At 39.1% G+C, this 25,472-nt stretch overlaps 1 protein-coding gene across 1 annotated transcript in view; it reads left to right on the top strand.

Moving 5' to 3' along the window:
* ASXL1 (ASXL transcriptional regulator 1) overlaps nt 1-25,472 on the top strand; it is a 54,740-nt gene that overhangs the window by 12,106 nt on the left and 17,162 nt on the right. The window lies entirely within an intron of this gene.

The raw sequence follows: 25,472 nt of genomic DNA, 5'->3' as shown, positions 1-25,472 counted from the left end.
TTGGTTCACCAAGTGTGCCCCTTGAGTGTGTCACTCATGGATGTAGTAGGGTTGTAATCCAGCACAGACTCTTTATGTTTGTATTGCTAGATTAAGTCTACTATTCCAGATTGTAGCCCAGAGCAGAGCCACTCAGCCATGAAGGAAGGATGGAAGTGATGGGATATTTTGTGTAGTGGTCTTAAGAGTCAGGTTCTTGCCTGTAATGAGGGACAGGAAGACACAGATTATTTAACTCATATTTCTCATTTTTCCTTTTGGAGGTGGTAGTGACACCTCTGAAATCCTGTGGCATTTTTTTTTTTTGGCCTAAGTTTTCTCTTGTGTTAAGGAAAAGAGCATTTGCAGAATTGCTTGGTAGTTTTTCTCCCCCGTTTGTAAATTCTTCTAATGGGCCATCAAGGTCAGATTTATATTTATCTATGTGGTTTTGCTTAGTTGAAAATAGGAATTTTTTCAGTTCTGGATACATTTGTGTAGCATTGTCCATGATTACCAAAGGTTTTCTGATACGCTGGAGTTTTTTGGGGCATGTCAGGGTTCTTTCTCTGATAAAGTTGTTTTGGGTAATGTGACAGACAGTATAGTTGACACTTTATTTTTTTAATTTTAAAAACATTTTTTGTTGAATTTGTTAGGGCAACATTGGTTAATAAAATTACATAGGTTTCAAGTGTATGATTTTATAATCCATCATCTGTATATTGTATTGTGTTCACCCCAAGTCAAGTGTCCTTCCATCACCATTTATCTCCCCTTTACCCTTTGTACCCTCCCCAACCCTCTTTTCCCTCTAGTAATCACCTTACTGCTGTTTATGAGTTTTTTTATTTTGTTTCGTTTTTCAAATGCTCACCTGAGGATATGTTTTTCTTTTTTAAAAAAATGTTTTTATTGATTATAGAGAGAGAGGGAGAGAGAGAGAAACATCAGTCGGCTGCCTCCTGCACGCCCCCCCCCCCCATTGGGGATCGAGCCCTCAACTTGGGCATGTGACTTTACCGGGAATAGAACCAGCAAGCTTTTGGTGCATGGGACGATGCTCAATCCACTGAGCCACACTGGCCAGACGAGGATATGTTTTTCATTGATGAGAGACCAGGAGGGAGGGAGAGAGAGGGAGGGAGAAACATTGATGTGAGCGAGAAACATCGATCTGTTACCTCACACATGCCCCCTGACCAGGGATCGAACCTGCAACTGGGTATGTGCCCTGACTGGGGATCGAACCCAAGACCCTTCCGTGCACAGGACGACACTCTAACCACTGAGCCAGACCAGCCAGGGCATTTATTTTTCTTCTTAATCCTACTTTTTTCACTCAGTCCCCCAAACTCCTTACCCTCTGACAGCTGTCAGTCTGTTCTCTCTATGAGTCTATTAATAGATGCTTGCATCAGTCCACAGAGATGTATGGGATAGATGAAATCTATCCATGCTTTGAATTCCTGATTTGAATTGCTTTCTTTAAGCTGTTCCTGAAGTCATCTGTCAGTGTCCATTATTGCCTGGTTAGAGGTAGGATTTATATCATTTTTTAACAGTTGGGATTTCCTGTCCTATAAAACCACTGTGAGTTCCTTTGTAGTGTTCTACGTTTTTAGGAACTTCATGTTGAACTACTATGCTTTTGTGACTTGGTGGTTGTGGTGCTGGTGAGTTTAACCTGGGTTGGTGAATAGTCATTCTAACACTCACTGTCAGGCATAACTGCAATCATCCAAACATGGTTCAGTTTTATTGTGGGATGATGCTCAAGTCAAAATGTCACTTAGGTCACTTACGGCTATTTGCACTTTATTAATACCTCATATGGTGATATAGGGCTCAGCCTTCAGGGTCTTTTAATTAACAAGCTCAGTTTAATCTTTTTAATGTATAATACAGACTTTTAAAAATATATTAAAAAATCTTGGTAAAAGACATAGATGACTGCACTTGAAGTGTTCGTCCATTAAAACCCACAGTTTACAAATAAAGGGAAAAGCAATTGGAGGAAGAAAGGAAAATAATTATTGCAGCCTTGGAATGTTATTTATAGGACTACAATTAAAATATTAATGTACAACTCCACATTTTCAGCAATTTCAAAACTATATTATCATTATATACTGAGAACAAATGGAGTAATCCTAGACTTAGATGCAATAAAATCATGGCGTCTCTCATTTGAGAGGCAGTAGCAGAATTCATTTTGATTTTTGATAGGTACATAGCAGGCAGAGTGAATGGTCTTTTAAGAATGCAAATCACATCATGTCACTTCCTGACTGGCCCTTGCCTGTCTCTCTGATCTGCTCTCCTAGCACTTCCTCTTTGGTCATTATACTTCAGCCACCCTGGCTTTTACTCTGTTTGTCAAACATCATAAACTTGTGTCCCCCTCAGAGCCCTTGCACTTGCTACCTGGAAAGCTCTGTGGTACCTTCGTGTCATTTGGTTCTTTGTCCAAAAATATTTTCTAAGTACTACCAGTCTAATTCTGTCAATCTGATTCCACAACATTATGAGGTTTTTTATTCGTTTCATAGCCCTATCAGTATCAGAAATTACTTTGTTTGGTTAATTGGTTATCTTTAGCCTCCCCCATTAGAATGTAAGTGCAGGGACTTTGTTTTCACTGTATCTTCTGTCTGGCACATAATACATATTGGCTGAGTGAAAAGTAGAGGATGGCGTCATCAAAACCTTCAGCCAGCTAGTTCTTGTATTTCACCTTTTATATCAGTTTTATTATAGAATATGCATATTTGGGGTTATTTTTTTCTTCTCAGCAAGTCGACTTTGAAAAACCTTTTTTTCCTTGCCTTCTTTAGGCAGTTACACATAAATCTGTGAAAAAAAATCTTGACACTAGAAATCTTTCCCAGACTGTAGCCATAATCTGGTTTCTCTTAATTGCTGAAGGCTGAAACTGAGCCATTAGAAACAATTTAAACATTTTAGGTATGTTTTAGATATCATGTTGTTATTCCTTTTAGAGTTTTGAACTTTTATCTTGTTAGAAAAAATAATTTCTGCTTTTATTTTTATATGTCTTTATTGATTTCAGAGAGAGGAAGGAAGAGGGGGGGAGAGAGAGAGAAACATCAATGATGAGAGAGTCATTGATCGGCTGCCTCCTGCACACCCCCCAGTGGGTATCAAACCCACAACCCAGGCATGTGCACTGACTGGGAATCAAACTTCGATCTTCTGGATCCTAGGTCGATGCCCATCCGCTGAGCCACTCCGGCTGGACTAATTTCTACTTTCACTTAAAATTGTAGTGACATTTTTAGATGGTGTCTTTTATGGTCTGTGTTAGTCTTATCAAATATATGATCTTTTAAATGCTTAGAATCCTAGAATTTTAGTGTGGCAGGGGCTCTCAAATCACCTTCATTTTGTAGATTGAAAACTGAGCTTGTAAGGGATCAAATAATTTATCTGTGACCATATATCTATGTGAGAAATGGATGTAGTCAAGTTGGGATTAGAACCCACTTTTTGAGTTTCATTTATTTTCATTATACCAATTTAGAATAAAGAGTTTTTCTTCAGGTTTTATGACCTTTGGTCACTTCACCTTTTTGAGGCATCTTATGAGTTGCTTAGTATTCCTCTCAAAATGTTGGTTTTACTCTCATTAATGAAAATTGTTGTTCAGCAAAAGTAACTTTTCATATCCTTAGATGTGAACGCTTTATTATGGCTGGTTGGTTTGAATTTCTACACTCTGCATTAATTATATTGGGGCATTTCTGATCATAGGTGTTCTTTTCTATGCCGGAATGAGTAATGTGTGGTGGTAGTAAGAACACTGGACTCCAGGAGTCAAGGTTCCAGCATAGCACCTCATGTCTTACTGTATATCTCCACTTGGTCCATCTTTTTCCCTAGCATTAAGGAGTTGAAATTGATGGGTCCTTTAAATGCATCATGTGTAAAACCCTTTTATCTCATGAAATGGAGCTACAAAATATAAATAGATGACTGTGAATCTATTCTGTTTGAAACAAGCATGAGGGCCCAGCTTCTCCATCTCGGTGGGTTCTACCATCCCCTACCCCATGCCCCAAGCATCCCAGGCAGCTTTCCCAGACCCTGGAGCTCTGTTGAAAATCTCCTAGAGTAAAATATCAGTAAAGATACTTCCTGTGCTCACATTCTAATATCTAGACTATTTTATGTGAAAAGTAAGGCAGCCCTGGATATTTTTCTTTCTTGTCCTTTTGTAATGCATTTGGTGTTTACTGGAGGCTGACTGTTTCATTGCAAACCCTGTTCCACTTTGTACTGTAGGAGGTCTGCACAGAAGGCCTGGTTAGTAGAGCAGCTCCATTTGCTCTGGATAATGGTAGCAGCAGTTTAGTGTTTTTGTTTGTTTTTAATCCTCACCCAAGGATATTTTTCCCCCTGTTGATTTTAAGAGGAGTGTGGAAAGGAGAGGGGGGAGAGAAACATCAATGTGAGAAATACACATCAATTGGTTGCCTCCCACATGCGCCCATACCCTGGCAGCGATTGAACCTGCAACCCAGGTACATGCCCGTGAGCGGGAATCGAACCCAGACCTTTCATTGCGAGGGCCGATGCTCTAACCACTGTGCCACACCGGCCAGGGCAGTAGCAGTTTGGTTTTGATGAAGGCTTTGACCCCCAGCTGGTAAAAGACTCCTTATTTGAATGATTTCTCAAGGATGCCTAGAACCATCTCTAAAAAGTGGTGTTCCGTTATCTGACAGGATTCCACACCAGCTCAGGGAAAAGATAGAACTTGATTGTTTTTGGAGCCCTGGGCAGACTCTGGTTTTATGCCTAAGAGATGAGCTGTCTTTTTTCCTGAAGTTCAAAGACCTGTAAGAATGAATTGGTAAAGGTCAGGTAACAGAGGCCTTGGAAAGCACTTCCACTGGGATGATTTTGTGGTAGCTGGGCGGGGAGGGGGAGGAGGGTGTGGGCAGGCTGATAATTTCAGGGTTACTAAAGTGACATTATATATATTTTACATATATATATATTTTATGTATATATATTTTTTAATCCTCACCCGCGGATATTTTTTCCATTGCTTTTTCAGAGAGAGGGGAAGGGGGAGAGAGAGAGAAAGAGAGAAACATCAATGTGAGAGAGACACATCAATTGGTTGCCTCCCGCATGCACCCTGACCAGGGCCAGGGATCGAGCCTGTAACTGAGGTACGTGCCCTTGGCCAGAATTGAACCCAGGACCCTTCAGTCCACGGGCCAGTGCTCTAACCACTGAGCAAACTGGCTAGGGGAGTGATGTATATTTTTAAAACATAAAGGTTATAAACATTTTTAAAGTATGATTTTAAAGGACCAGGGTTCTAGGAAAATGAGGTTGTACATGCTGCAGGGCTGTGTTTGAAAAAATACTTTTCTTTGGGTCAGCCATTATGAAAACTGCATTCGATTTCTTCTCAGTCCTTCAGATCAGACTTTTTGGGAGAGTTATTTGAGGAACTTGTTTTGTCTAAGAAAGTCGCTTCTTAATCTAGCATAGCTAAATCTGGAAGAAAATATGGAAGCTGATGTTTAATTGAGTGCTAAGTATATACCAGCCAGGCATGATGCTCCTCATATTGGTCTTTTTGAAACATAAATATGTTTCCTCTGTCTGAACTGATGGGGAAACAGCCTGAGAGAGTTTAAATAAATGGTACAAAGTCACATTTTTGGTTATTTGAGAGATGTGAATTTAACACATGGGGGACAGGTTTGGAGGTTTTAAGTTTTGACTAAATGAGTTGGTTGTCAAACATTTGAGAAACATACCCAAGGTTGTGAAAGAAATTCAAATTCTTTTATCATGTTGTGGGAGAGGAATATGGAGCAAAAACGATGTCTATTTTTTTCTGTTTTGGAAGATGCTCTCTTTCTATTCACTTTGGACTAGATGGGCTTTGAAATGTGTGCCTTTAAGTGTCAGCTAATCCTTTTGGTTTAGTCTTTTCTTTGACTCTTCATGTCAGGTGTTTTGTTTTGTTTGTTTTTTTGGTAAATTATCTCCTGACAAGTACTTTTAGAACTTCTTTCTTTTTTTGGTCTCCATTTCCGTTGCCACCACCTTAGTCCAAGTTATCATCATATGCTGGATATGAAATAGCTCCTGCTTGGTCTACTTGACTTTACTTTTGCCCCTTTAGAATTCATTTTGCTCCTTTGTAATTCACATAGCAGCCAGAGGAATTTTTTTTCAAAACATAGTTTGATCATGACATATTTCTGTTTGATACCTGTTAATGGTTTTCTATGGCATATACCCGAAAATCAAACCTTGCTCAACCATACTGCCCTTTCAGTTCTTTGAATTTCTGAAAGCTTTTCCAGTTTTAGGGTTTCCATTTGGAACTCTCTTCCCTCCACTTTTGCCTGGTCTCAACTTAAATGTCAGTTCGTCTGAGGAACCTTATCTCTAAATTGGATTTTCTTGTTGCACCCTGAACTTTACTTGTTATCACTTACAAGTTTATAATTACATAATTATTTGCATAATCGTTTGATGTGTCTTTCTGGACTAGCCTTTAGGGGTAGAGAATCTGTATTATTTTGTTGTTGGCTATATCCTTAGCATTCTATCATAGCAGGTGCTCAGTAAATGTTTGCTGGATAAATGCAGTGGAAAAACACATAGAAGGAGATTGTTATAACTTGATTGGTAGCAGTTCTCTATGCCAAACAGTTGAGTTGATTCAAGATAGTAATTTTTAGTATTAAAATTGAAATATGTAGTATAGAGTGTTTACTACGATCTCGTTCCCATGGAATGGAGTATTTAAAAACCTCCAAGGTGTAAGCTTTATTTTCTCAAAAGAAAAAAGTAATGTCCAATGTAGCTTTTGAAATCTTGTGTCATATTGATTCTTGATCTTCTATATATGCCCCCCTCTTTTTTCCTACTGCCTCTCCCTGAAAGCTTTTAGGCTCTTCCATGATTATATGCTTCAGTGTATTTTTATTTTTATTATTATTTTTAAAATGTATCTTTATTGTTGAAAATATTACAGGTGTCCCATTCCCCTCTCCCCCAATTGACACCCTCCACCTCGCTCCCACCCCCCCAGGCCTTCACCCCGTTATTGACTGTGTCCATGGGTTGTGCATATATGCATATAACTTCTTTGGTTAATCTCTTCTCACCCTCCACCCCCTTCCCTCTTTCCTCTGAAATATCATCTGTTGCCTGTGTCAATGTCTCTGGATAGTTCGTCAGATTGTTTTGTTCATTAGCTTCTTCTTAAAGAAGAACCTTCAACATTTCCTGTAGTGCTGGTCTGGTGGTGATGAACTCCTTTAGCTTTTTCTTATCTGTGAAGCTCTTTATCTGACCTTCAGTTCTATCTTTTTTTAAAAAAATATATCTTTATTGATTTCAGAGAGAGGAAAGGCGAGGGAGAGAGAGAGACAGAAACATCAATGATGAGAGAGTCATTGATTGAGCCCGCAACCCGGGCATGTGCCCTGACCGGGAATTGAACCCTGATCGCTTGGATTCTAGGTCGATGCTCAACTGCTGAGCCACACCCGGCCGGGCTGACCTTCAGTTCTAAATGATAGCTTTGCTGGGTAGAGCAATCTTGGTTGTAGTTCCATGTTTTTTATCACTTTGAATATTTCTTGCCACTCCCTTCTGGCCTGCAAGGTTTCCGTTGAGAAATCAGCTGACAGTCGTATGGGTGCCCCCTTGTAGGTAGGTAACTGCTTTTCTCTTGCTGCTTTTAAGATTCTCTCTTTGTCTTTAACCTTTGGCATTTTAATGATGAGTCTTGCTGTGGGCCTGTTTGGGTTCCTCTTGTTTGGGACCCTCTGTGCTTCCTGGACTTGTAAGTCTATTTCTTTCCCCAGGTAGGGGAAGGTTTCTGTAATTATTTTTTCAAATAGGTTTTCAATTTCATGCTCTCTTTCTTCTCCTTCTGTCACCCTAATAATACAAATGTTGGGCCTCTTGAAGTTGTCCCAGAGGCTCCTATACTATCTTCGTATTTCTGGATTCTTTTTTCTTTTTGCTCTTCTGGTTGGGTGTTTTTTGTTTCCTCATGTTCCAAATAGCTGATTTGATTCTCAGCGTCCTCTACTCTACTGTTGATTCCCTGTAAATTAATCTTCATTTCAGTTTGTGTAGCCTTCATTTCACATTGGTACTTTATTATGTCATTGATTTTTCTCAGTTATTTTCGTAATACTCTTGTTAATATGGTTCAGCATCCTTACAAACAAAATTTTGAACTCTGTATCTGTTAGCTTGCTTGGTTCTATTTCATTTAGTTCCTCTTCTAGAGATTTCTTCTGTTCTTTCCTTTGTGACATGTTTCTTTGCCTCCACTTTTTGGCTGCTTCCAGGTGTTTGTTTCTATGTTTTAGGTAGAGCTGCTATGTCTCTTGGAATTTGTAGAGTGGCTTTGTGTAGTAGGTGTCCTGTGGGGCCCAGTGGCTCAGCCTCCCCAGTCACCTGAGCTGGGCCTTCTAGGTGCTCCCCTGTGTGGTCTGTGTGCACTGTCCTGTTGTAGTTGAGCCTTGGTTGCTGTTGGCGTCACTGGGAGGGACTGACTCCCAGGCCAGTCGGCTGTGAGGACCTGCTACAACTACAGCCTAAGATTTAGCTGCTGTGCTGGAGACACAGTGGAGCTTTGGTGTTCTCCAAGTGTGCCCCTTGAGTGTGTCACTCGTGGATGTGGTAGAGTTATAGTCTAACGTAGTCAAGCCTGACCACCAGGTGCACTGTCTCTGGGGCCTCCTGGGAGGTGCAAAGTCAGCCTCTGCCAGTGCCTTGCCCAGGGCCACCCAGCATGAGCTACACAGCAAACCGTAGTTGGCTGCTACTTGTGCTGGGCTTGGAGGTGTCCAGGAGAGGCCAAGCTATGAGCCAATGCAGGCTGCCACTAGTGCCAGGCCTGGGACCCCTTATCAAGCTGTCTGGGGCACGCTGCTGCTTGTTTGAGATTTTAGGAAAGTCCTAAGCATAAGGCGTGAGAGGCCACTTGTACAGAAAAGCTCCTGGAAATGGCCTGGATGAGCCTGAAGGTGGGGAGGGGCGGGGCCTCCAGGAATCACCAGGGCGGGGCCAAAGGTGTGAGTCAGGTGCTGGAGATTCAAATGTGGCGCCCACCTGCCAGCTGTGTGTGGGAGGACTCGCCAAAGGAGCCATGGCCTCTGCCAGCTCTTCTGTTTGGGAGGAAGCTGCCCCTTCACCTCTTGCCCCAATTTCAGGCAGGTGTGTTCCTCCCCGAATGTCCCAGGTCCTTTCCAGCTGCTGCCTGGTGCTGGGGCTCAGGGGGAGCACGTCTGAGTGAGTCCGTGTGGGGGCCCTTTAAGAGGAAAGCCTGGGGCTCCCGCAGCCTCCGGGACCCTCAGTGACAGTCCCCGCTGGTTTTCACAGCCCGAAGTTGTGGGGACGTTTCTTCCCGGCCTGGAGCCCTGGGCTGGGGGCCTGCTGTGGGGCTGGGATCCCTCACTCCTCTGGGAAACCGCCGCCGCCGACATATCACTCCGGGGTTTAACCCGGGGCACCAGGTGTGGGCCTGGGATTCAGCCCCAATCTGCCTGCATCTTTGCCCCTCCTACTGGTCTCGGTGCTTCTTCAGTATGCTGGTTGTAGGGCCTCTGTTCAGCTAGATTTCAGGATGCTCTGAGTGATGGCTGTTCTGTATTTAGTTGTAATTTTGATGTGGTTGCTGGAGGTGGTGGGTACAGCTGCTGCCTATGCCGCCATCTTGTTTCCTTGGTCTACTTTAGTGTATTTTTACACCAAGTGCCTTATTCAAATGTCTAATGATCCTTTGTTGAGGGCCTGTTCGTGAGAATCAGGCTCATAAATACTAGTGGGAATTTCAGTGTGTTGTGGTTTTATGGCTCACTTGTTTCCTGCAGCAGTGGATAGTGGTTGTCACTTAGATGTGTTGCCGGAGTGAGGATTTCTGTCTCCTAATACAGACTTGTAACAATCTCCGTATTTTTAACAGCTTAGCTCATCCTACCTCATCCTTGTCTGCCATGACACCTAGCTTAAGTTCTGGGCTTGTCTAGAATTTAGGAGATGAATACTCTTGATTATTTTCAGCATCTCCCTCTGTAACACTAGGATTTCATCTTTCTTTGTTTTGCTAACTTGTCTCCTTTGTCTCTTGGTTTCTCTGCCACTGACAACTTGCAAATTATAGTCCCACCCTGGATATTCCTCCCTGAATGTCAGAGTTGTATATATTCAATTGCCTATTCAGTGTCTTTATTTGAATACTAATGACATCTCAAAATTTGCATGTACAAAACCAATCTCATGATTTTCCCACCTCAAACCTGTTCCAACCTTCTCTTCCCTGTATTAATTAGTGGAAATTCCACTTTTTAAGTTGCTTAGGTTAGAAACCTTGGAGTTATCTTGGATTCCTTTGTTTTTCTCTCATAGCACGTGTAATCATCAATAAATCCGCTTGCTTAGAGTATATCCTGTTACCACTCCGAGGCCACCACCATCCTGGTTTAAGTCACCATTATCTTTCTCCTAGATTATTGTAACTTTCTAACTGGTTCTCTTGCTTCCACTCTTGCCATGCTCCTCAGCACTAGAGCCAGGAAAATTTTTTAAAAACATCAATTAGATCCTGTCATTCCTATGCTCAAAACGCTCTCATCTGCCCACCCCCCTTCACTCAGGGTAAAGGCCAAAATCCTGAGCTGTTTGCATGAAACTCCCATACGTTTTCTTTTTACTCTCTCCTCCTGGTTCACTTTGCTTGGTAAACACAGTGGCCTCCTTCGTGATCCTTAAACATGCTTTCACTATTTGTTCCTCTCAGGGCTTTTACCCTTGCTGTTTCAGCTGTCTGAAATGATTTCTCTCCAAATAATACTTGCATGCCTTACTCCAAGCTTGCTCAAATTGCACCATTACCCCACCATGCCCCATAGCACTCCCAATCCTGGTTTCCTGCCGTTTGTTTTTCTTTTTAGTATTCATCACTGTTTGGTATACTGTATTATGTAGTGTATAGTTTGTTTATTGTTGTTGTCTGTCCGCTTTGACTAGAACATAAGCTCCACTAGGGGAAGGGTTCTTAATTTTAGTAACTGTTCTCTCTCCAGCTCCTAGGAGAAAAGTAGGTACTCATATATTTGTGAATAAATGAATCATAGTTTATTTCTTTTCATTTGGTAATGTAGTGAATTATATTAATAGATTTTTCCCCAGTGCTCAAGGGTCCTTGTATTCCTAGGATAAATGTCACTTTGACATGGTTTTCTTTTTAAATACACATTGCTGGTTTTAGAGTGAATACTTTATTTAGCATTTTTACATCTATATTCATAAGTGACTTATCGCTGATATTTCGATTTCAAACCTTGTCCTGGTTTGGTATCAAAACAAGCTGTGCTGTTTTCCCTTTCTTGATTCTACAGTAGTCTCTTTAAGACGGAGATTGTTTTCTTTAGTAGAACATTCTTATAAAACCCTACTGGGCACGATGTGTTTTATTTTCAGAATATATTGTTTTTACTTTTTAAAATTGTGAAGTACATAATTTATACAAAAGAGAGTGTATACCAAGTTTGTGTTATTTTGAAGAATAGTAGCTTAAAAATGAACTGCACACTTCTGTATCCACCAGCCAGCTCAAGAACTGAACATCCTATACACTCTTTGAAGCCTCTGAGCATACCCTTTTCTCTCCCTGCTGAAGGTAACCACGATTCTGATTTTCATGTTCATCATTCCCTTGCTTTTACTGCTAGGTTTACCTACATGTATGTGTTGCTGAACATGCCTTATAAAAATATCTTTATGCGAGGGAATCGTACTGTGTGTGTTTTTCTCTGACTTGCTGCTTTTGCTTATTGTTTCTGAGCCTTGTCTGTGTTGGTGCATTTAATTGAAATACATCATATTTTCTGCTATATGCTGTCTTATGGTATGGGTATAACTTGATTTTTTTGTCCATTCTGCACTTGGTGTGCATTTGGGTTGTTTCTAGTTCTCACTGTAAACAGGTTGCATTGAGTACTCCTATATATGTCTTTTGATGCATGTGTGCAATAGCTTCTCTCTGGTATGTATATTGCTGGGAATGGGACTGACTAGTAGGATTTGCACCTGATCATCATTATTAGGTAGTACAGCTGTTTATCAAAATGAGCATGTGAATTTACACTGCTTCCACAGTATATGAGAATTTCTGTTGCTCCACAGCTTGAGTATTGTGGGTATAAAATAGTTTCTTGTGTTCCCCCCCCTTGTATTTAAATTATGGCATTATTTACACACAGTACCCGTTTTGATGTGCTAGTGGACAGTTCTATGAGTTTAAAAAACTTTTGTTTGTTTTTTAGTTCATATCTGTTTTGACATTTTATCTGGTGTTTTAACAGTGCTATTTAAAGGTATACCAGCCCTGGTTGAGTGACTCAGTTGGTTGGAGTGTTGTCTGTACACCCAAAAAAAGGTTGGAGGTTTGATTTCCAGTCAGGGCACATACCTAGGTTGTGGGTGTTTGATCCCTGGTTGGGGCACGTTTGGGAGGCAACAGATTGATTTTTCTATATCACATCAGTGTTTCTCTCTCTCCCCCTTCCTCTCTCTCTAAAAGCAATGAAAAAAACAAAAACATATCCTTGGGTGGGGATTAAAAAAACGTTTAAAGGTTTGCCATACATGGCTTTAGTTTACTCCAGTAAATTTGGTGCTAACATGCTTCTCCCTCCCCTAAAAATTCAGTTTTACATTTACATACAGTAAAATTCACCCTTTTAGATTATAGTCCTTTGAGTTTTGACAAATTAATACATGTATGTAATTACTACCATAATTAAGATATAGAACATAGTTTCATCACCCCAGAAACTTCCTATGTGCCCTTTTGTAGTCAGCTTCTCTCCCCACCCCAGCTCCTGCCAATCATGGATTTGTTTTCTGTCCTTGCAGTTCTGCTTTTTTCAGAATGTCCTGTTAATGGAATCATACATTATGTAGCTCTTTGAGTCTGGCTTTCTTTACTTAGTGTGAGGTATTTGAGATTTAGTCATCTTTTAATGTTCATTCCTTTTTATTGCTGAGCAGTATCCCATTGTATGGATTTACCACATTTTGCTGGTCCATTCCTCATTGATGGATATTTAAGAGTAATGCTATGGCCCAGCCAGTGTGGCTCAATGGTTGAACATGGACCCATGAAGGAGGAGATTCCAGTTTGATTACTGGGTTGTGGGCTCGATCCCCAGTAGGGGGTGTGCAGGAGGCAGCCTATCAGTGACTCATCATTGATGTTTCTATCTTTCTCTCCCTCTTCCTTCCTCTCTGAAATCAATTAAAACGTTTAAAAAAAATTAAAAAAAATAAAAGTAATGCTATGAATATTTGCATACAAGACTTTGTGTGGACTTACATTTTCATTTCTCTTGGGAAGATACCTAGCAGTGGAATTGCTGATTCCTGTAATTTTTTTATCTTTTCTAAGAAACAGCCCACCTATTTTCCAAAGTGGCTGTACCATCTTACATTCAAGTGTTTTGTTTTCCAGTAAGATTTCTCCTTTTTCTCCTGGGCAATATTTCCCCCTCCCCGCCCCAAAATCTACTTTGATATTGATATAGCTGATCCAGCTGTCTTACAGTTAATTTTTGCATGGTATACATTTTTCATTCTTTTGTTGTTAATCTGTCTTTTTATTTAAGTTTCTTTATATTTCTAATTGGGTACTGATTTCTTTTTTTTAATCCTCACCTGAGGGTATGTATTCATTGATTTTTAGAGAGAGAGGAAGGGAGAGAGAGAAAGATTGATGTGTGGGAGAAACATCAATCAGTTCCCTTCCGTCTGCCCCTGATCCAGGATTGAACCTGCAACCATATCTCTAAACACTGAGCCACACCAGCCTGGGCTCTAGTTGGGTTAATGTTTTACATGTTGAACACATTAAATATAGTTATAATAACTTCAGTTCTTCTTATTTTACCATCATTTTTTAGTCTATTTAAAATTTTTTTTGGTCAGTATGGGTCCAATTTCCCTGATTCTGTGCATTCTTAATAATTTTTGATTCAGAGATAGACATTGCAAATTAAATTTTGGATTCTGGGGATATTTTTGTATTCATGTCAATTTTTTTGAGCTTTGTTCTGGAATGGGAATAAAGTTACGTGGAAATGTGTCCTTTAGAGTCTTACTTTTAAGCTGTTAGGTGGGGTTTATCCTTCCTGTGTTTATTTTTGTAAAGCTATACAGTATATGTTTTCTTACTTCCTTTTCTTTCTTTTATACAAGTATCCTATATTTCTTCTTTCATTTTTATTTAATGCTAATTACAGTCTTTTTCCTTACAGTTCTTCCATTCTTACTCACACAGTAATTACCTGTGGCCTGATTATTGCATTAGTCTCTTAATTAGTGCTCTAGTTTTCAGACTCTTTCCATCACTCATTCAGTATACACACACACAGGTTTATTTATACATTATATACACATACTACTAGATGTAAGTTAGCATATATTCTTTTATAATATGTTCATTGTTAAGTACACCCTAAAATGGAAGTTTAAAAGTATTTTAAAGTTATACTCTTTTATTTTTTATTTAAAAAATTTTTTTTATATATCTTTGATTTCAGAGAGAGGGCAGCAGAGGGAGAGAGAGAGAGAAACACCAATGATGAGAGGGTCATTGGGGATGGAGCCCGCAACCCGGGCATGTGCCCCGACCAGGAATTGAACCCTGATCTCCTGGATCCTATGTCAATGCTCAACCGCTAAGCCACGCCCGGCCGGGCCAGTTATACTCTTTTTTAAAAATAATTACTTAACAGAGTGAAATTATTAATGATTTCAACTAGTTCAACTAGTTTTATCTAATTTTGAATGCTTTTGGTTAACTTCTTTTCAGGCATGATTCGCTCATGGTTGATATTACCTTGTAACATACCTGATGAAGGGTTTATATATGCTTGGTGTAAAAATGTCAGCTCTTCTGTTTTCTTAGTGTCTTTTGTACTTGCATTATCAGTATTATTTCCAAACTTCCTTTTCTTTATGGCAATATTTTTAAGCCTGATTTAAAACTAAATAAAGTCTGTTACTCCACCTATTAGGCATAAGAAATGCTGAAAACAAGTGAATTTAGGGCTACTGAATGTGACATAGGAAATGTGAAAGGGCAGCAGTGTTAAACTGTATATTAAATGGTTGAGGCTTAATTTCTTGTCTTATTTTTAGATTAGAAATGTGTGTGTATTCAGTTTATTTTGGCAATTACTGGCCCCATTGATAGAGACATCTGCCTTATCTTTGAGCCTCACCTGATTATTTTAGATGCCTAAGTATTTTATATGTTCTGTATCAGTTAGCTTTTGCAGTATAACAAACCATCCCAAAATTTGGTGCCTTAAAACAACAATTGTATGTTTAACTTACAGTTCCTTGGGTTGGATGGACATTTTTTTGGGTCTGGCCTGGCCCAGATTATTTTAGATTATCTGTGCTGGCCTCTCTCATATGACTGTGGTCAGATGGAGGGATTGCTAGAGGCTGGATGTGTTAGGCAAAATTCTAAGGTGATTCCCTAATACCCATGCCTTTCTGTAATCTCTTTCTCTGGCATGGGATGAGAACTATAGTTTGCTTCTTACCAATAGGATATGGCAGAAGCAAAGAGATTTAGCATATCTACTTAAGGTCAGTTGACTTGAAGTTAACCCAAAGAGATTATCTTGTGTTGGCTTGGCCCAATCAGACTAGCCCTTTAAAAGAGGATCTTGAAGGTCAGAGACGGAAGAAGTGAGCAGTTCTGTTGGCTTTGAAGAAGCAAGCTGCTGTATTGTGAGAGGGCCACATGGCAAGAACTGCAGTGATCCCTGAGTGTAGGCCCCAGTTGACAGCCAGCAAGAAAGTGTCTTAAAACCACAAGAAATTGTTTTTTGCCAATAACCATGTAAGTTTGGCAAAGGAAACTGAGCTGCTGATATAGTATCCAGCCAAACCACTCCCAGACTCCTCACCCTTGAAAACGTGAGATTAATAAATGTGTGTTGTTTTAGGCCACTAAGTTTATAGTAATTTGTTATGCAACTATAGAATACTTAATACTAGACTAATTTATCCTTTCCAGAATATAATATAAATAAAAATTATACAATATGTTACTCTTTGAGATTGACTTTTTTCACTCAGCGTAATACCTTTGAGATCTCTTCAAGTTTGTGTATCAACACTGTGTTTTTTTTATTGTAGAGCAGTAGTTCATTTTATGGGCACAGGTTGTTTAGCCATTCTTCCATTGAAGAACATTTGGGTTGTTACCAGTTTGGGACTATACTAATAAAGCTACTGAGAAAATTTGCATGCAGGTTTTAGTGGGAAAATATTTTACTCCAGATTTCATCTGTTGTCCCACCCAACTTCACCAACATGCAAGTTCTTTTCCTTCCCAGCCAGCCAGACAGACTCATTGCTTTTATTTTTTTAAAATTATTATTATTTTTTTAAAGTATATCTTTATTGATTTCAGAGAGAGAAGAAGGGAGAGAGAGTTGAAATATCAATGAGAGAGTCGTCATTGATCGGCTGTCTCCTGCATGCCCTGACTGGGGATCGAGCCCGCAACCTGGGTATGTGCCCTGACAGGGAATCGAACTACAATCTCCTGGATCCTAGGTTGATGCTCAACCGCTGAGCCACGCCCAGCCGGGCCAGCTCATTGCTTTTAATCTGGAAAAGTTCCCACAAATTTTTTGTGACCGTAATATTATTTATTTCTCAATTACAGTTTATATACAATATTATATTAGTTTCAGGTGTACAACATAGTGATACTTATATAACTTAAAAAAGTGATCAACCTGATAAGTCTAGTACCCAACTAATACTGTAATAGTTATTACAATATTATTGTGACCTTAATATTTTTAAGGGTATAGGCCCTTTTTTTAATGTTTTAATTATCTTCATTGTTGAAAGTATTAGAAGTGTCCCTCTTTTTACCACATTGATCCCCTCCACCCTGCACCCCCACCCCAGGCCTTCACCACACTATTGTCTGTGTCCATGGGCTATGCATATATGCATGTAAGTTCCTAGGTTACTCACTCCCCACCCACCCACCCCTGCCTTCCCTCTAAGATTTGTCAGTCTGTTCCATGCTTCTGTGTCTCTGGATCTATTTTGTTCCTTGGTTTATTTTGTTCATTAGATTCCATATATGAGTAAGATCATGTGATATTTGTCTTTCTCTGACTGTAGGGCATTTATTTTTTAAAAAGTTAATCAGTTTGGGTTTATCTGATTTTTAAAAAAATGTATTTTTAAATTTTTATTCTGGAAAGAGAGGAAGGGAGAGAAACATCGATCTGCTGCCTCCTACATGTCCCTTCCTGGGAATTGAGCCTACAACCAGGGCATGTTTCCTGACCAGGAATTGAACTGGTGACCTTTTGGTGCATGGGACAGTGCTTAACCAACTGAGCCACATTGGCCAGGGCTGATTTTTTTTAAAGAAAGATTTTTTAAAAATTATTGATTTCAGAGAGAGAAAAACAGTGATTTGTTGTTCCACCCATTTATGCATTCATTGGTTGATTCTTGTATGTGCCCTGACCAGGAGTTGAACGCACAACCTTGGTGTATCTGGATGATGCTCTAACCAACTGAGCTAACCAGCCAGAGCCTGGTGTTTTTTCATTATCAGATACAAGTAGTACATTTTTGACAGGAATGTTTCAGAAATGATGTTTCTTCCCAGTGCATTGTATTAGGGGATAAATAAATGATTTCTGTTTGCCTGAATTTGATAATGATAACTTTAGTCACTTGTTTAGGATGGTATCTGTCATGTTTCTCCACTATAAATAACCCTTTGCGGTCATATTAAATTTGGACATGGGTGTCGTACTGGTCGGAATTAAGAGCTTTCAGAGAAATTATGAACTGATACATGACTGAATAGAGTTAAGATTCGTACGGTTCCTTGCTGTGGTGGCTGAGAGCAGACATATGACTGGAACGGTAAAAAAGCTTTGGTGGCTGAGAGTAGACATACGACCACAAAGGGATAAAATTACCATGTGAGATGTAGATAGTCTTCGTCAAACTTGGCATTCACTAGTTTTAGTGATGAATGATTCCTGAAACAACCACTATTGTTATGGTGGTCAAGTGGTGCTTTTAAAATTCCACCATTCATTTGACATTTATTTATTTTTTAAAATATATTTTTATTGATTTCCGAGAGAGGAAGGGAGAGGGAGGGAGGGAGAGAGAGAAACATCAATGATGAGAGTCATTGCTTGGCTGCCTCATGCACACCTCCCGCTGGGGATCAAGCCCGCAACCCAGGCATGTGCCCTCACTGGGAATCAAACCTTGGTCTCCTGGATCATAGGTTGACACTCAACCACTGTACCAGGCCAGGCGGGCTGTTGCTATAATTTTTAACTTTAATGCACAAATTGTAGAGTTGTCCAGTGGGACTCCCTCTACTCTAGTTTTTGTGTCCTTCTAATCTAACATGTCTCCCCCCCCATTCCTGAACATATTTTTATTTATTTGCTTTCTGGCCCACCCAGTAAGATGTCTGAGCTTAACTTGTATTTTCACAGCCTCAGCTCTGGAATCAGCTGTTTCCCAGGGAGCTCTGGGTCCTTTTAGTTTAGAACAGTGTACATGCCCACATCTATGTCTATTTTGTATTTGTCTCTATTTACATATGTTGGTTCATACTGATACTTATCTTTAATTCCAGTCTCTTATTACAGGGTTCATTCTTGTTTTACCCCTTTACATAGTAATTTGCTACTCAAAACAGTGAGAAACCTGCCCCCATTATCTACTTTATATCTATTTATTTGCTCAGTTCTAGAGTAATTATTTAATAGTATCAGAATTGCCAACCCATTTCACTGTGGAAAAACAAATCTAATCAGAGCTCAGTATTTGTTTATATTTAGTTCTTTAGCCCAAATGTACATAAAATGTTCAAGCTCAGTTTGTGTGGCTCAGCTGGTCTGAGTGTTGTCCTATGCACCAGGAGGTCGCTGGTGCGGATTCCCTGTCAGGCCACGTGCCACAGTTGTGAGTTCTATCCCCAGTAGGGGGTGTGCAGGACGCAGTTGATATTTCTCTCTCATCTATGTTTCTCTCCCTTTCCCTTCCTCTCTGAAGTCAATAAAAACATTTTAAAAAATTAAGGAAATTACCAAAAACACACACAAAAAAACTTAAAATAGTGTTCAAGAGTTACTTGGGTTAGATCCCCTCCTGCCCCCTTCTCTGTGGTTATGTCAGTCATTTGAAATACACATTAGCAAAAAATTTTAAATATCACTACACTTTCTCTTTTCAAGGTTGTGGGAAAACAGGCGCTCTTATACATTGCTGTTAGGAACACAGATCAGTACAACTTTTTTTAAAAGAGGAATTTGGCATTATTAACAAAATTACATTTCATCTTCCTTTTGACCCAGCATTTCTACTTCAAGAATTTACCCTGAAGATATAACTTCAGCAATACAAAAGTACAAATTCACAAGGTTATTCAAGGAAGTAGTGTTTCTATTTGCACAATATTAAAAACCATCTCAATGCTGGGGGAGTGGTTGCATAAATAAACTTTAGTATTTGTGCTTCATGGATTTACAGCTGAGAAGAGAATGAGGAAGATTATTTTTGAAACGATAGTGACTTCCAGGATGTATTGTTAAGTGAAAAAAGCAAATTGCAAAATCCTATATGACATGCAATTTTTTCCCTGAGGATGGAGGGGAAATGAAATAGATGTGTATTGTATCATTGGTGGGAAAAGAAACACAAGAAGAATAAACCAGAAACTAATGAGATTGCTTACCTAATGATGTTTGTAGGAATAGAGTGGAAAAGTTGGGGGGTGGGGTGGGAAGAGAAAAAATGGGGGGTCATTGTCAATTCTCTGAGTATAATCTTTTATATAGATTTGACTTCTATAATCATGTAATGTTTTACATACTTAAAAATAAGTAAAATGGTGAAGATGAGAAATAAAAAACAAAATGGATTATAAACAGAAAAGATGAATCCTAATGCTGTTAACAGCTATAAAATTCTTTCTGAAGGTAGTCAGTCCTGAAGCTGTTGTTTATCCTGTTCCCAGCCCAGTATGGACTCTTTGTGGCCAACTGTCCTAGTTTGCCCAGGACTGAGACATTTCTTGGGGCACAGGATTTCTGTTGCTAAAACCAAGAAAGTCCAAGGCAAAATTGGACAAGTTGGTTACCCTGCCTCACCTTGGGAATTCTTCTCATCTTTTTTCCAGTTACAGCCTCTCTTTCCCATACTTCATGCAGATCTCAGTTTTTGTTTTGTTAGTTTTTGTTTGCTGTTATTTCTTAATTTATGTAACACACATCCTCCAGTTGCTTCCTGAGAACAGACGCATAGGGGGTAAATTGAGACCTTGCATGTCTATTCTAAATTCCATACTGGATTATTATTTGACTCAGAATTCCAGAAGATGTTACTCTATTGCACTGTCCATAGTTGCTCTTGAGAAGAGTGATGCTGTTCTGATTTCTTTGTGATGTTTTCTGTAACCGGAAGGTTTTAGGATCTTTTTTTCAATCCTGTATTCTAAGATTTCATGGTATGGTACTATGGAATGGGTCTTTTTTTATTCATTATGCTGGGCATTTTGCCTTATTAAACCTGGAAACTCAGGTCTTTTCATTTTGGGAAAACATAAATTCTGTCTTTTCCTGTTCTCCCCTTTGGGACCTTTAAGTTTGTTGGATGTGGGACTATCTTGATGAAGCCTGCTCTCTTTTTCTTTGAGTCAGTTCTTTGGGAAATAACCTATTTGTTGCTGGGTGTGTGTGTGTGTGTGTGTGTGTGTATCTCATTTTGAATTTCTAGCAGATTGCTCATGTTCGCTGGTGTTCCTTTATTTTTTAAAAATAGCATTCTGTACTGGCTTTTGGGCTATCTCTTTGAGAACATTTACTGTGAACCTTAATTACCTGTTTCCTTCTAATTCCTCCTTTTATTTTGTTTGCTATCTTTCATATAACAGCTATGCTCAAATATCTGTTGGTCCTTGATAGGTCATTCTTGGTGAGAGAACTGATGGATTCTGTGATAGTGGAATCTATTTCTTGGCAGTGATAGAGAGTGGGGACCCAGATGCTTCTTTGGAATCCCCCAATTATCTGTACCTGCAGGTTTTCTTTTAGCTGGTCGCTTTTTCCAGGAGAAGAAATCCTCTCATCTCATGTCAGCTAGTTCAGAGTAGGTTGGGTTTGGAGTTGTTGGTCTACCACTATTTGCAGAGGTTTGGGAGTCAAGTTGGGGGAGGGGGGAGGTGGTAGTGTCACCATTTTGTACCTTGTTTTCAACTTACTGCTCCTGTTCAGGACGTAATGTGGCACCACACACTCTCCCTAACTCCTTTAGCTGTGCCTGGTATCTTTTATTCCAGAACCTTTGGTCCAATCAGAATATCAATCTGGTGTCTTCTTGGGGACAGAGAGGGGACCTGAAGGGGTCTAATTTCTTTTTCAGACTTCTAACCAGTTCTCCTGTTTTCATTCTCATGCTTCACCTCCTTCTGCGTGGTTCTTGGTACCTCTTAATCCCTGCCCCTTGGGGTTTTGTAGTACTAACTGGCTTGCTTTTTTGTGGCTTTTCCCTTCAGCTTTTAGACTTTGGCTTTCTTTTCCCCTTGCTGAGTCAGTTACTTCTTGTCTTCCTGCAATCCATCTTCCAGAATTCTGTTGACATTTCTTATCTGCCTTTTTCTCCCCTTTTTGTCGTTGTGCATTTATATTTTTGTTTTTTTCTTATAGTCATTATAATGAGGCTTCAGGAGGATGCAAAGAACAGTGTGTTTATTTTGCTGTGTTTAAAATGGAAGCTCAAGTTTTTGTGCAGAGAAAGTGGGAAATGCCCTTGACTTCTATGCCAAACCCTATCCCTATAAACCCCATCTGCCACCCAGGCTTATAGCTCTTTTCCTTCCCAGTAACAGCCACTGTCATTAATTTAATGTGAATCCCTCCTATTCATATGTATCCATGAAAAATGTGTGATTTGCTTACATAGATATATTTTTATTCCTTTTAACTACTGTTTAGTAGTGCATCATATCAGTATACCTCATTTTTTCCAGCTCCTTATTTTTGACATCTTTTGCTGTTTTTCCAGTTCTTGACTGCTGCAGTAATCATCCTTTTTTTCCTTTTGTAGTCTCCATGTGCAAATGTGTGAGAATTTCTCTAGGAGACTACTACTTTTTTATTTTTATTGATTTTTAGTGAGAGAAGAAGGGAGGGGGAGGGAGGGAGAGAGGAACATCAGTGTGAGAGCAAAACATCCGTTGGCTGCCTCCTGCACTCCCCTCACAGGGGATGGAGCCCACAACCCAGGCATATGCCTTGACCAGGAATTGAACCTGCAGCCTTTCACTGCATGGGGCAGTGCCCAACCAACTGAGCCACCTGGCCAGGGCTACTTCCTTACTTTTTAATGGGTACGATGGAGGTGATTTGGAGGCTCTCTGTGGGACATGAGGAAAATATTGAATTAAATTTTCTTTACATTTTATACTGATGAGAAAAGTAGAATTAAAACTTTAAAATCTTTTCAAAATTTTATTGGAAACGTGTTTTTTTAATGGTCCATAATCTGTTATTAACAATTTTGAGAACAGAAACATTTTTTCCTAACAGATTTGTCAGTAAAACCTTTTTTGTTGGCAAAACTCTGACCTAGACTGACAGGGCTAATTTAAACGCATTTATTTCACTTGGTATGTACATATATGTTATTTCAAAAAACGTTAATGGATGGCTGGTGGTATTAATTTATGATATATTAAAACTGTAACACTATATTACCATTCTACAGTTCAAGAAAGCCTGAATTCTAAAACCATCTAGACCCAGGAATTCAGAGGAGTAATGGGCCTGTAGTCACCATTTACTAGAAACTTTGCTTGCAATAGAAAATTTGTTTTATTTATGGTTGATGAAAACTTTTTTTGGTCATTAATGAGAACTCAGACAATTTTCTTCTGTTTGTTTATTTATAAAACTAAGTTTATTGGGGTGATATGGTTACAATTTAAGTTGTATTCCAATAGTGTTCATTTTTAAATCTACAGCTCTTTTCTTTCTTTGATAGGTATAATATTAAAAGTGCTTGTGATAATGCAAATAGACTTTAAATTTAATAGAACTTTGTTTTACATTAAGTATTTCAAAAAAACTGAAGCCTTTTTCAAGCATACACAGAGGTTGCTTTACTAGTTTTTATTCTTTAGGATTCGTGTAACAAAATTAAAACATTAACAGGCCATTTTAGCCTCCATTGTCTAAAGTTGAATTTTAACTTTGGGTCTATAAACTTTCTGTATACATTAATGCTTTTTGTGTGGTTTTTACAAATTGTGATCAAATTCATTCATGTTTTCCTAACTCTGTTTAATTGAGTAAGCCATTTTTAATCAAATTTTTTTGGAATATAACTAACAGATTATACAGTTCTCCCGTTTAAAGTGTACAATTCAGTGCCTTTTAGGATATTCATAAAGTTACGCAATCCTCATCATTATTTAATGCCAGAGCATTTCCAACCACACCAAAAGAAACCTTGTGCCCTTGAACCAGTCATTCTCTGTTCTTTCCTCCTATCCCCTAGCAACTGCTGATCTACTCAGTTACGAAGAGCTTTATTAAAAAACAGGCCCTCCTGTCTTCTTATTCTTCAAGAGTGTTGCTTGGCCGTATGTGGCCCTTTGTATTCCATGTATTTCAAGTTCTTTAAAAAAAAAATCCTGCTTTGTTGGAATTTTGTTGAATCTACAAATCAATTTGGGAGATTTGACATCTTTACAATGTGTGGAGTCTTTTTCATCAAGGACATGTTGTAGCTCTCCATTTATTCAGGTTTTAAACCTTTCTCGATGAAGTTTTGTTTTTTTCATAGGATGACTGTATTTCTTTTGTTAAATTTATCTCTGAGTAACTTGTTTTCTTTGATGTTTTAAATTACATTTTCTAAACGGTGATGTTACTGCTGATGTTAGGATCACTTGTTTTTAATATGATCTTGAATTTCACAACCTTGCTGCAAAATCAAGACAGCATCACTCTTTTTTGTGGAAATACAGTAGATTAATATCTTCTGGAATTCCAAGTCAAATCATAATCCAGTATGGAATTTAGAATAAAGACATGTAAGGTCTCAATTTACCTCCTATGCACCTGTTCTCAGGAAGCAATTGGAGGATGTGTGTTACATAAATTAAGAAATAACAACAAACATAATAGCCAAAATCTGGAAATAACTTAAATGTCCTTCAATAGGAGAATAAACAAATGGCTGTATGTGAATACCACCACTCTGTGTTAGGAAATAATAAACTACTGAGGCATGCAGCAGCACAGATGAATCTTGTAAATGTTAAACAGAGTGAAACAAGCCATACACAAAAGAGTATATACTGTATGATTCCATTTACATGAAGACCAAGAACAGGCAAAACTAATTTTTGGTGATGGAAATGAGAACTGCCATTGTCTCAGTGGGAGGAAGGTGCAATGTATAGAATGGGGGTTGGTTGATTAGGAAGGGGCACAAAGAACTTTTAGGGATGTTGAATATGTTCTATATCGTGATGTGCGTTTGTCAAAACTCATCAGATAAAATACTTAAGATCTGTGCGTGTCACTCTTATGTAAATTATACCTCAATTTTTTTAAAATGAGGGAAAGGACAGGACCCAGGGGTATATATTGACCCAAGGGCAGTTACCTACGTAAGCACAATTGTCACACTCAGGAAATTTAACATTAATGCAGCTCTACTGTTTATTATGTAGTTCACACTCAAATTCTTCCATCTTCCAATATTGTCTCTTACATTATTTTTTATATTCAGGCTTTAGTGAATGGTTCGTCATCCATTACCTGTTATATATCTGTTTTTAAAAATCTTTTTTTAAAAAAAATATATCTTTATTAATTTCAGAGAGAGGAAAGGAGAGGGAGAGGGAGAGGTAGAAACATCAATGATGAGAGAGTCATTGATCGGCTGCCTCCTGCATGCCCCAACTGGGGATGGAGCCCACAACCTGGGCATGTGCCCTGACCGGGAATCGAACCGTGCGTGAACTCCTGGATCATACATTGATACTCCACCGCTGAGCCACTTCCCGCCCGGCAATTGCTAAGATTTTTAATCACCACTGGGTGTCGCCATTGGGTCTACCCTGGACTCTGGCTGGGATTTAGAGAAAGGAAATTTGCCTTAGCTGTTGGTGAAGTGCTCAGTATCCTAATTTTTCTTTTTAAATGTTATTTTCTTGGTCAGACACAAACACAAAATTCCATGTTAATTGTAGAAAATGCCCAAAGTCAAGAAGGTGGTGAAGTACTCACAACTCTACCACCTAGAGCTGGTGATGGCTAACACCTTAGGTATATTTCTCCTGCCTTTGTCTATGCAAACACACAATTTTAATTTTT

Source organism: Miniopterus schreibersii, assembly GCF_964146895.1.
Source record: "Miniopterus schreibersii genome assembly, chromosome: 10".
Classification (NCBI taxonomy): Eukaryota; Metazoa; Chordata; class Mammalia; order Chiroptera; family Miniopteridae; genus Miniopterus; species Miniopterus schreibersii.
This window is presented reverse-complemented; position numbering and strand designations above follow the sequence as displayed.